Here is a 12,801-nt window from a genome sequence, read left to right on the forward strand (position 1 = left end):
GCTAAGGTCTGGGCGGTTACTGTTAGGAAGGACTTGTTCAAAGACTAAATCTAATCCCCTACGTAACAAGGATGTTCTTGGTATGTTGTTAAAAGGACAATGCCAACTTTATAGTTTATGGGAAAGGGGAAAGGATAGAGTCCCCCAAGTGGGACCAAATATTGTAAATAGTAAGGGGGAGGGTGATGGACATGGAGGAGTAATTGTGAGTGGGAACAGCAATTATGTTGAAATAGTTGAATTATTGGATATGGCAGATGATAAAGAAGCCCTTACTGTCGGGTGGGTAGGTCTCAAGGTCCCCCGGAACCCCTGAGCCACTTGATGCAAATCCATGGGGTTCAAAATGGTTCTCAAACCCACCATGTATCTTCTGGACCTACTTCTAAAATAGTGGAGGTGAGTGTGCATAGACCCTTACCTGCCCCCGGTGGAATCATAGAAGACCTTCTCGGTCCTTCTCCGGTTGCGGAGGTACGAAGTAATGATTTCACCCTTCCGGATGTAGAGCTAGAGCTTTATAGGAGATATATCGCCTGTGATACCAGCAAGATTACAGAATTGGCAAATACCCCCGCAGTAACAGCCCCTATAGGACTTCAATTATTCTGTAGTACTCCATCTAATAATTCTAATTATTCTCTATCACAGTCTCGCACCTCCACAAGCCCTGATTTAAATATTCCTGATATCCAACCCAGTCAAACTACCAGGAAGGATATACTCGTTTCGGACTCTTTGTCATCGTTAGAACATCTGCTATCCTCCATTTTAAAGTTACTTGAAAAATTCGTTGGAGGGTCAGATTGTGTGCTGGAAACCGTAACACAAATACTAAAGGTATTATTAAACAGCAAACAGAGGAGGGAACTTAGTTTAGAAACGGACTCTATTAAAGTAGGATTGGAAGCGAAGATTGATAAGGTGGTGGGAAACAGGTTTGAGAACGCTAATTGTGATTTAATCCCAATTGACCACGATGATATACCCCAAATCTTTGAGCAAAAGAATATAGTGGCTACGGTAGAGAAGATTCTTGATGCCTCATTAAACCCACTATTAGTTGATTGCGCTCATGAGTGTGTTCAAGAAGATAAAATCGTGGTGGACCCAGAAAAAAGGATAGTTAAGGAGATATTTCCTATTTTTAAGACCCAAACAAATGAGGAGAGAGAGTGTGTCTTGGACTCATCATGTTTGGGGAAAAGGGAAAAGGAGATATTTCCTATTTTTAAGACCCAAACAAATGAGGAGAGAGAGTGCGTCCTGGATTCATCATGTTTGGGAAAAAAGGAAAAAAATGGGAAACTTAAAAAGAACAGAGGGAAACAGTTGAAACCAAAACGAAGATTTGCAAAAAAGAGGCAAAGGAAAATTTGTTTTAAGGAAGACGCAGAAACCCTCATGGGAAAGGTCTCTTCCCAGGGGTTATTGAATAATGTATCACAAGATATGATCCAGCTTGTCGAAGTAGATCAAGTGATCACAGAGCCCAAAGATCTGGCGTTAGGGCCTTTGTTGATTTATAATGCTTCCCCCCCCAAATACTATACATCCCCAGTAAGCTCCCTATACTATTGTAACAGAGGGACCTCCAAGTGTTAAAATGGCGGCACAGCAGACGCCTGCTAGCCTAGTTTCTTCAGCACTTAATCCCTTGGCTATGCCGTTCCAGGAAATGGAAGAAAGTAAAGGAGAATCAAAGTTACCTAATGATGTTCGCGTAAGGGAATTGATAGATACATTTCATTTAGATTTCTTGCCCCTGTTTGGTAGTGATCTCATATTGAATAGGTCTTCCCTCCTCAAATGTTTTTTGGAGATCAAAAGTTTGAAACTCATTCAAAGTAGTGACTTAAGTTTAGTCTCTATCCTTGAAATAGAAGTAGGGCATATAGCGAGGGTAAGGTTTAATTCTAAAATCATTGTAAATCTTATACTCCAATGGTCAGAAGCTCTGCAAAGTAGAGGGATCGATGTCATCCCTTTTGTAGAGAAACCACGAAATAGAGTTTTTGATAACAAGCCCTCAATAACTCAGGCAGATTCTGTCACTAGAGATCGCCTTCTAGAATTTGAGGACTAAAAAATCTGTATTTCAAAAAAGGGAAGACAAGTGAGACTCATAGACCCTATCTCTCTCCCCTTCCAACGGAACTCCATAGAGGAGAGCCTACAATGGAATTTGTTACCTGATGTCCTGTTGAGCAGATCCTGCAATAATCTCCCCCTGCATCCATTCTTTTAGAAATGAACTAAAAATAATATCGTGGAATGCTGCAGGAATAAAGAATAGTAGGGAAAAGCTGCAATTTCTACACACACTAGATGCAAACGTGATCTGTCTCCAAGAGACTTGGTGCACAGAGAATGTATTATTGGGCAAAGATTATTTTACGTTAGACGGCAGAGCAATTCCATCTAGGAGAGGACATGCAAGGGGCGGGGTGGCTTGCCTGTTGTCTAATAGGATAAAATGGGGCTATGCTTATTACATAGACCCTAGTAACCTTTTTCAGGCAATAACTTTGTTCAACATGGCAACGCTGGAAAGGGTAAACCATTGATTCTGATAAATGCTTACATTCCTCCGGATGCCTGCCACAATGTACTTTTAAAAAATGTCTTTTCATACATAAAGATAGTCACTGAAGCAGAACCTACCCCTCATATAATTTTGGTAGGGGATCTTAATTGTAAGATCTCCAATCTTAATCTAGAGATTTTCAGAAATAAGGATAAAGAAGAATCCCTGCAGATTCCTCAAGCGACTTTTCCACAAAACATCAGGACAAATACGAGAGGGAAAATGCTTCTTGATGAATTGATAAAAGTTGATGGCATTATAGCAAATGGAAGGCTCCCTTCAGATACTCCGGCGAACTTCACCTGTAAATCAAATAACAGTGAATCCATCCTAGACTATGTGATAGTTGGAAGTACCAGCTTCTTCCTCTTGAAAGATCTTAAGGTCTCTAATACTCACCATAGCGACCATAAAGTGCTAATTCTCACTGTAAATTTAAATCCAACTCAGACCGATCCATGGTCGTTAAATAGAGATTTGGTCAACATCGGTAAGAAATCAGGAAGATGTCACTGGGATATCAGGACTATTAGGGGTTTGGAAAGTATCTTAGAGGCCGCCGTGGTCAATTTGGTTAACTGGAACGGCTTTGAAATAGCATGTTTTGCTGATTTTATGGAAACAGTGATTGCAGTTGCAAAAAGTCAATCCAAAGAAGTGACATTAGAGTAACTCTCAGATCTCTACGCCTACTTAATATTGAAATAAATAAATTAATTAGGGAACAATATCTGACCAACTCCTCCGAAAGATATCGTAGAATTTTACTACTCAAGAGAAGGAGGACTAGGGTGAAGGTTAAGATGAGAAAAGAAAAGAAAGGGAGGATAGTACATGGATTAAATTGAGGGAAGCTGCATTGAAAGGTCAAACAAGAACATTCTGGTCTCTTATTGGGGAGGGTTGTGGAGTTAGATCAAGACCACTTCCAGTACCTATTGAGGAGCTTATATGGGTTGGCTATATCCAGAACCTTTATGCAAGAAACGGGAATGTGATTGATTGTAGCAGAGTAAATGAAGACCCCTCTCCATATGAACCACCTTCTGAAAAAGATATTGACCTGGTCATCAAGGGTATGCGCTCCTCTGGGGCGATGGGCCCGGATGAACTCCCAATCTCGGTCTTGAAACAAAACAGTGCAATGTGGAGTAAAATCCTTTTTCCGGTCTTTAGATTCTGCTTTGCAAATAAAACCGTTCTCCCATCTTGGAAAGGGAGTATTTTAGTTCCCCTCTTCAAGAAGGGAGACCGTGACGCCCCACACAATTACCGACAAATTGCACTTTTGGATGCCGTGGGTAAAGTCTTTGCCAAATGCCTCCTGATGCAAATCAATGTCTGGGTGGACCCGGGTGAAATTCTTCCATTTGAACAGACCGGATTTAGGCGAAGACATGGAACTATGGATAATCTAACGGCATTGCAAGTAATAACTGAAACATATGTTAAAGTCAGAGGAGGGAAAGTGTACGCTGCTTTCATAGATTTCTCCACAGCATTCGACAAAGTAGATCGTCCTTTGCTGTGGAGAAAACTATCGGACCTCGGCATTCCGGCCACCCTTCTGGAGTTGGTTCGAGCTCTCCATACTGACACTTGGTGTAGAACCTTGATGGGAGGGGAAAGAGGTCTATCCCAAGTTATTTCTACAACAAAAGGCCTAAAACAAGGTTGCTTGTTGGCCCCCCTATTATTTTCTTTATATATATCTGATCTACCCTATGCCCTGTCCTTAAGTGAAGGTATCGCCCCATTATTGGGGGGAAAATTGATAGTCTGTTTGCTACATGCCGACGACATATTAATACTGGATTTAACACCGAGGGGATTGAATAGTCGTCTGCAGGTATTACATGAATATGCAGAGGCCCATCACTTAAGGATAAATGTGTCTAAAAGTAAAATAATGTCCATGCGGGGAAGGAAAAAGTTAAAGTTTGGGAACTATGTTTGGTCTGTTGGTGGACAAAAATTGGAAGTGGTAAATTCATATGTCTTCCTAGGAAAAATAGTGTGTGGAAATTCAAGTGAAAATGCTCATATAGGAAATAATATCAGGAAAGCAATGGTACAAGGTAAAAGCTTAATCTCCCTTTACAGATCCACAGGCAGAAGACACTTCGCACTTCTACTAGAGGTTTTCCGTGCTAAAATCCCAGCGTCCCTGTTGTATGGTATCGAACTACTCGACATAAGAAAATGGGGCTTTTTAAATACAACAGAAGGTAAAAAATTTCGGAATCTAGCCTCAGTTAACTCTGCCTGTTCTGTTGCGGCTCTTAGGCTGGAATTTGGGCTGCGCAGTAGTTGGGTACAGGGTCTCGCAGGGATAGTGCGCTGGGTCTCAAGCCTTGTAAAGGGTGATCCTGGTACATTAAGATCCTTTATTCAGAAAGAATTATTAGGATCCCTAAATGATCAATCATTAGTTGTAAAACATTTTAGAACTGCGGTGGAGTTGCTTCAATTGGATGAATCGGTACTTTTTACTTTATCATCATATCAGCTTAAGGCAACTTTGAAGCAGGCCACCTGGAAATTAAGTTTTACTATGGACAGGGAAGCACGTATTTCAAAGAGAGGCATTCATCCAGCTATTGATTCTTGCCTGATAAACAAAGTACAGTCTTATATTACTTGGAACCTCCCTCATGGAGTGCGTCGTTTTTGGCTTTTATTGAGGCAGGGTTCTCTCCCACTTAACAATGTATTGTCCAAATGGTACGGTTCCTACCCTATGTGTAATTTGTGCAATAATTCCACCCAGGATGTTACACATGTGCTCCTTGTTTGTCCGGCTCTTTTATTGTATCGACGTAAGTGGATGAGGCCAATCTGCCTGCAACTATCCATTTTGTCCGCCACCGCATTTATGGATGCCATTTATAATCCTCCTAATGAAATATTTTGCCACAGGATTTTTAACTTTTTTTAATGTTTTTTACATATATATTAAAATTTCTAAAGGATGTTATGACTATCATCAGTGATTTTACTTGACGTTTTACATGATTATGTATATTTGTATATCTTCTTCTATTGTTCAAAATGTATGTTTTATCTTTTGTGTTTCTTTTTATGTGGATCTCATCTGAGTTTCAAAATCATAAATAAATTGAACTTGAACTTGAACTAGAAAGGAAGCTACCAAATACAATGTATTCAAAATGTGTACCAATATTGTTGGGCGGAATAAAGTCATGGGAAAGTAAATTGTGGGTGGGGATTCAATCAATATGATTCAAATTGAAATTACATCATCTTAGTGTGAGAAGGTGGCTCTATATATACTGGACAATAAGGCAGTACAGTGTGTATAGAGTCCACAAACCCCAACGGTTTAACAGAGGTTAAAGTCAGAAAGTGGTAGCTTGGTCGAGCAGTAAAGCAGTACCAGAGGACAGTGTAAAGCATTTGTTGTACACACTCAGTCAGCAAATGGTTTCACACACTCAAGAACTGAACTCCGGGCCAATTGGTATTATATCCTTAGATATAGTTGTTTTATTTTTAGAACCAACAGGTATAAAAATATACTTTTCGAGATACGAGTACTTTCAGGTAAATACTTTGCAGAGGAGCAATAAGTTTGTACATACAATAATCACAGGTTAGCTAATAGCAATACAGTTCTGAAACACACTCTAGCATTGAGCTCAATGAGTTTTCATAGGAAAGTACAGTTGATTACTTTATGGATTACTTTGGTAGTTCCAGGACTAGATCTTGGATTCAGTCCTGCGGTCTAAGCTGAAACCAGATTAGCAAAAACGTTTTAGTTGCAGTGATGATTTTTCCTGAATATAAAGCTGTTTTAAAAGTTCACACTTAGAAACTTTTCGAGGTGATTTTCACAATGTTATTCAATGGGAGGAAATTCAGGTTACAGGTAAAGTACGATCGCGTTACTTTTGTAACCCAGCACTAGTCTCCTAGGGCCAGCACTGGGGGCTTAACTCAAAACAGGTAGCTAATTGCGTTTCAGTATGTCGTACGATTTTTAAAGAATATTTGCAGTTTTCAAAAGTAGACACAAAAGAAATTTCATAGAAAAGCAGACAATGGTTTCCTATAGAGAAAATACAGGTTACTAGTAACCCCGCTAGGGATTACTTTTACGGTTCAGTACTGGGCTGAAATGTACAGTACTGGCTTCTCTCCTGATCACAGGTGAGTATTTTCGAATTCGGACTTTGGCTGATTTTATAGGAATATTTTCAGTTTTCAAAACTTCACACTTAGAAAACTTTTGAGTCAAAAATGGGTCAATGGTATCCAATGGCAGGTAAGTGAATTACCGGTTTCCAGGTGTGTACTTGGTTGGTGAAGTTAGGGTTCTGGGCATAGACTCAGGGGTCCCCCAGGGTCAGGTGAGTACAGTTAGTTCAGTCCCAGCGGCGCAGGGGCGGCCGGATGCAGAGGGAAAGGGGGCCTTCGGTTGATGGTTGATGGCTAGCAGGCCACGCGGCTCTGGGAGTGGGGCTCCTGGTCACTTACTCTGGGCAAGGGGGAATGTAGGATAGGGCAAAGAGGTCACAGCCAGCGGCACTCGGGCGGCTGGGTACAGGGTGCTTTTGAGCCGTAGGGCGCTCAATGTTATCCAATGAGGATCTTGAAAAAGGAACATGGCTGCAGGCTCGGGGATGGTGACTCTCCAGGGGCGACCAGCACTTCAAGAGGTAAGTTGGGATGTTTGAGCACAGGTAGGTACCCCAAAGAGAGGCACAGAGGGCTGTAGGGCGCCGGGTGCAGGGGTGTCTTTGGGTGTCGGAAAAGCTTACCCTCGGCTGGTCGCGGTTGGGGTGGCCCCTGGTTCTGAGTCTACAGGCGTCGGCTGGTTCGTCGAGGAGGGTCTTTGGGCACTGGACTTTGGGTCCCAGTCGCCGGGGCGACGTCCTTGTGGTCTTGGTTCCGGTTGGCCAGGCCCGGGCTCGGCTGGTGCAGAGTGGGCTGGTCCGGAGCTTCCTGGTGGGCACCAGGTGGGTTGTTGCAGCAGAGCCTCTGCTGATGGGAGTCCCAATCGTCGAGAGGGTAAAGGCAGGCAGGTCCTCTGGGTGTCCCAAGGTTGCTGTCCGCGGAGGTCGCCGGGTTTAGGCAGGAGCAGGTTCCAGGATCAACAGGCCGGTACGGCTGGGGCCAAGTCAGTTGTTGTTGTCCTCTTGTTAGCAGCTGCACGGCGGGCCTTCTTCTTCTTGATCTTTCTTCTTTTTGATATCGGGATCTGAGGAAGGAAGGTTCAGGGAGCCCCTAAATACTGAATTTAGGGGTGTTACGGGTAGGGCAAGGGCAGGGACCAATGGGTCCCTGTCCTGGGGTGGGTACACCCCCTAGCCTGCTCCTCTTCTGTGGGAGGGGGCAGGAGCCTAGCTGGTATTGGGCAGGACTCCCCATCTACAAGATGGCCGGGGTCCGGGGTCGTGCTTCACCTCGCCTCCTCCACCTGAGGGGTGGAGTTGGCACAGGTTGGCACAACCCCCTTCCTGACGTAGTTTTTCCTGCCAGTCTTCCCGCCAGGGTGGGGGTAGGTCTGGTGAGGGGCTGGTTGATGGGTACAGCAAATGGTCTGGAGAAGCTCTCAGAGGTGGTATGCCTTTGAAGCTTCCCCCTGTCCATCCTGGGGGAGGAGACATCTCACCTCGCCCAGGATGTGCCTTGTTGCAGGCCTAGGAGAGCGGGGGGCTCTTCACCCAGGGGTCCAGCAACATGTCTGCTGTGTGGCAGCCTCTGCAGCCACTCAGCCCAGAAGTGGATTGTAGGTTCGGGTTTTGGAAGGCATCTCTAAGATGCCCTCTCGTGCATTTTACATTAAATCCCACACTGGCATCAGTGCGGGTTTAATGTGCTGAGAAGTTTGGTACAAAACTTGTCACACTTCAGTGTAGCCATTATGGTGCTGTGGAGTTTGTAATGACGACCTCCCAGCACCATATACTCTTAAATGGCATCACTGCACTTACAGTGCCCAGGAATGGCCCTGGGTACTGTAGGGGCACAGGGCTCATACCCCGGTGCCCTCACCTCTGGCATAGGGCACCCAGCTAGAGGGGTGACTGAAGTATGCCAGGGCAGTGGGTTTTGTGGGCATAGCACACAGGGATGTGTGCCATGTCAACTCTTGCTTTAGTTCTGTACTTAGGCACTCAGCCTGCAAAGCAGTGTGTGGGTGCCAGGGTACAGGGTCCCTGAGGGTGGCACAATAAGTGCTGCAGGCCTCAGAGGTCTTCTCTTGTCACCATGCCCTGGGTACCTAGGGTACCATTTACTAGGAGCTGACAGGTGGCCAGAGATGCCAATTGGGTGTTTTGTTTTAGCATAGCTTTTATTTGTAGGGAAGGAACACAGGCCCTGGGTACCTGGTTGGCAGGGACCCAGGGCACACTCAAAGTACATCAGAAGTTTAAAAAAAAAGCGGGGGCATACCAAGGCAAGAAAGATGGCAATTTCTCACACTTAGTATGGTGTGATGACCTCTCCTCGTCTTTCCAACCAATCACTGAAGGGGAACTCATAGATTTGCAACACTTAGGGGTGGTACATTGCCCTCGAAATGGTATAACTAAGGTAGGCTTAGATAGAGGAATTGTCCGACTTGTCCGAGTAGCTGACCTGTCACTGACCCAACGACTGCTATAGGAGATCGAGAGCGAGAGGGGTGTGACGCTGTCGTTGCACTTAGCTGAGGTCATCTGTCCTGATATGCACCTGTCTTGTCCTGTGGGCACCTGATTAGTCGGGAGCATGGTTCTGGTCTTTTACCCCAGCCTGTGACCAGGATTGGTCATTGCACCATTCTAGGTAAATATAATCTATGTGATATGTCCTTGTGCTATTTTCCTTTCTCACCCTTCCCAGGTACCAATGTCTAAAGGGGTTACCGTGATTTCTTACAAACTTTATGTCCTACTGGTTATATTCTTGCTTGTAAAATTTATGGTCACGAGATTGTGGCCCTTTTCATTTGACTCAGAAAATCTATCATAGATAAAGGTTTTAAAACTTTGCCCGAGTCTGTGGTTATTATAAGAAAAGTAAATGTGATTAAATATTGCCTGTTTATTCTAACTCCCTCTGAATCACAGGACTTATAGTAAGGTGACGAGGATTGGTAAGTCATGGTTTACAAAAATAAGTCCTAAACGCCCTTCGGGCAAACTGATGGGGTGACTAAATTAGTAATTGGTTAGGCAGGACTGCTAGTTCAAACTGTGAATGTTATTTGGGCCCAAGGTGAGTATGGTAAATTGAACTAGTAGGTCCCTGTGCGCTCTATCGCCTGCAAAGGAAGAAGAGTGGCCTCAAGAAGGAGCCCACAGTGGCAAGTCCCCATTAAGATCCAGTTAGGGGTCTTGTAGGGTCGTATTTAAGGTAGGGGGCAATCCCACCAGCAGTCTAGGCTGGTAATGTCTGTGTTCCTGTCCCAAATGCACTAGGTCTCTGCTAGGATCTATTGCCAGAGGACCCCACCTTTTATCTTGCTGTGCCGGATGTGGCCCTGCACATATATGGAGGGAGGTGCTGTGGGAGGTCAGGCCAAGTTCCTATAAAAGAAACCCCAACACACTTCTCACCGGGCCCCGAACTAGGCCCCCTGCATATCCCGTATTATAGGCTGCCTCTACTCCAGGCACCTCTCCTCACTGCTATTGCTCCCGGTCTGGGTGTACGGGGTGTGAGGCACCTCCCTCCAGCCACCACAGATAAGCCTTTAGGACCACTAGGGCCAGGTCACGCATCCACTCTGGGGCTTCCCAACATCAGGCTGCAGCGTAGCCCCTCTTGCCGGGCCACAAACTAGGCCTGAGTATTCCCTGCAGTGCGGGCCGCCCCTACTCACTGCTCTTCTCCGGCGACCGATGTTTCCGGTCCGGACTGGCGAGGGTGTGAGGCACCACACTCCGGCCATTACAAGTCGGTAACCAGGCCCTTCAGGACAGGCTCTCATGATGCAAGGGTCTCACACGCAATAGGACGTACGTAAGCAATACTTGACCCCCACCACGGGGGCCACCGGCCGCCAGGCAAACCGCTCCCAACAGCGGGCAGGTCCAGCCTTCCTCCATCTCCCAGAGCCGTCTCAGCCCCGCTGCTCAGGAGGTCGTGACCACCATTTTAAGACGGCCCCGGTCCAGATTATCGCCCTTTGTCTCCTGGAATTCCAGCGCCTCTGCAATTCCCCAGGGACTCACCGAAGTGTCCTCGGCTCCCCTCGGGACAGGGGATTATGCGCAGTCAGTGTTGGACCAGGTCTGTCGGGGAAAACAAAGGATTAAAGTTGGGCCAGCACAGAGCAACTAGCTCACGCGTCCGCCATCACTGGCTGCAAAGCCACAACACCCGGAGCTGCACTTACTCAATGTTAAGCTACTGAGACCCTCATCAGCAGCAGACTGGACTGTGGCAACGCTCTCTATGCCGGGATCAACAAGAACCTCACTTGCAAACTCCAGAACGCCTCTGCCAGACTAGTCCTCAACCTACCGCGCCACTGCCACATCACTCAACACCTGCGGACACTACACTGGCTCCCCGTCGTAAAGAGAATCGCCTTCAAGCTTCTCACCCACGCACACAAAGCCCTCCACAACTCCAGACCTGCCTACATGAACGACCGCCTCTCCTTACACGCAACCCAAAGATCCCTCCGCTCAGCCCAGCTCTCCCTTGTGACGATGCTGCGCATCAAGAAGACCTTCTCCTTCCTTGCGGCCAAGGCACGGAACACCCTCCGTCTCCATCCCCGACAAACACCAACACTCTCCCAGTTCTTGAAGGACCTCAAGACCTGGCTCTTTGATTAAATCACCATGAACATCCATTAATCCCCCCCCCCTCCCCCCTTCATTCAGAGCCTTGAGACCCCTTCGGGTGAGTAGTTGCACTTAACAAGCCCTTGATTGATTGAGGTAAGTGTATAAAACTCCACACTAAGAGTCATACAGTGCATGGGCGTAGGAGACACTAAATTTCTGGGGGGGACAGGGACAACCTTGTGGACTTTCCAGTGACCCTATACAAATCGCCCATTGTGCGAGACCGTACGCGCGTTAAACGTATACAATCGCATAGTTATGAAGAGAAATATTGAGAAAGGCAGGCAAGTAGTCACAGTGTAGGGTGTTGCAGTGACGAACAGCCTACAATAACACCAGTGTCTGTGGGGGGCTGCTTGCATTCTTGGGTCTGTGCTGAGCACCCCCAGCTGCTCAGAGGCCCCAGCTGACGTGGTGTTATGTACTGGAGTCTGTCACCAGGCAATGTCGGGCCTAGACAGGCTGAAAGACATGAAACCTATTGAGTGCAGTGCATTGAAGGGTGAGTGATGTCTGTGTGAGTGCAGGGTGAGCAGTGTGCCTGTGTGAGTCCAGGGTGAGTGATGTCTGTGTGAGTATAGGGTGAGCAGTGTGCCTGTGTGAGTCCTTGGTGAGTGATGTCTGTGTGAGCGCAGGGTCAGCAGTGTGCCTGTGTGAGTGATGTCTGTGACAGTGCAGGGTGAGTGATGTCTGTGTGAGCGCAGGGTGAGCAGTGTGCCTGTGTGAGTCCTTGGTGAGTGATGTCTGTGTGAGCGCAGGGTCAGCAGTGTGCTTGTGTGAGTGATGTCTGTGACAGTGCAGGGTCGGTGATGTCTGTGTGAGCGCAGGGTTAGCAGTGTGCCTGTGTGAGTCCAGGGTGAGTGATGTCTGTGTGAGTGCAGGTTGAGCAGTGTGCCTGTGTGAGTCTAGGGTGAGTGATGTCTGTGTGAGTGCAGGTTGAGCAGTGTGCCTGTGTGAGTCCAGAGTGAGTGATGCGGATGGGTGAATGCTGGCTTAGTGATGTGTCAGGGAAGGGTGAGTAATGGGTCTATGAGTGCAGGGTGACTGTGCCTATGCGAATGCAGGGAGAGAGATGTATCTGTGCAAGTGCAAAGAGACTTGTCTTTTAAAAATTTGCTAATTTTTTCTTTTTAGCTCCAGGTTTATATACGTCTTGCAAATCCAACAAAGTTTAATAATTAGTTTTAACTGTGACTTCATTGCAAAATTAATAACATGTTTATTGGTTTTCTTTATAACTTATTGTATAGTGGTTGATTTGTTTTGTAATGCTTTTATCCTGTCTTTTATGATTTTACTATCGAAATAAAGACACTAAAACCTGAAAACCTGACTTGTCTGGCTACTCCCAGAGATGTATTGGCCAAGATACCTCTTTCTCAAATGTGCTTGAGAATGCAC

This window comes from Lissotriton helveticus, chromosome 5_1 (genome assembly GCF_964261635.1).
Source record: "Lissotriton helveticus chromosome 5_1, aLisHel1.1, whole genome shotgun sequence".
NCBI lineage: Eukaryota > Metazoa > Chordata > Amphibia > Caudata > Salamandridae > Lissotriton > Lissotriton helveticus.